The sequence below is a fragment of the Cebus imitator genome, unplaced genomic scaffold (assembly GCF_001604975.1).
Source record: "Cebus imitator isolate Cc_AM_T3 unplaced genomic scaffold, Cebus_imitator-1.0 Scaffold11, whole genome shotgun sequence".
NCBI classification, from domain to species: Eukaryota; Metazoa; Chordata; class Mammalia; order Primates; family Cebidae; genus Cebus; species Cebus imitator.
In genome coordinates, this window is record NW_016107326.1 from 4,058,049 (window position 1) to 4,058,501 (window position 453).

Consider the following 453-nt stretch of genomic DNA (forward strand, 5'->3'; position numbering starts at 1 on the left):
TTGTCTTTTTATTATTGAGTTGGAATAATTACTTATACATATTTTAAATGCAAGCCCTGTATCAGATGTGGGATTTGCAAATATTTTCTCCCAGTGATTTCTTGTCACTGCTTTCATAGTATTCTTTGAAGCACAAAAGGTTTTGGTTTTGATGATGTCCAACTTACCTATTTTTTCTTTGATTGATTATATGCCAAAGATTCTTGCCAACCTCGGCCCTGTGGAAACATTTTGTACTGGTTTTTTGAGGAAATTTAATTCAATATAAATGTAATTTAACTTAAAACTCCTATATCGCTATTGTAATCCAGTTCAAGATTTAGAAATGTATAAACTCTGTAAATATGCCACTTATAATTCATTAGACTTTTAACTTACAATGCTCCAGTTCTTGGAGAGGAACATTTTGAATAAGGGAGAATACTGCCTCCCCCCACAGCAACCCCCGGCCTG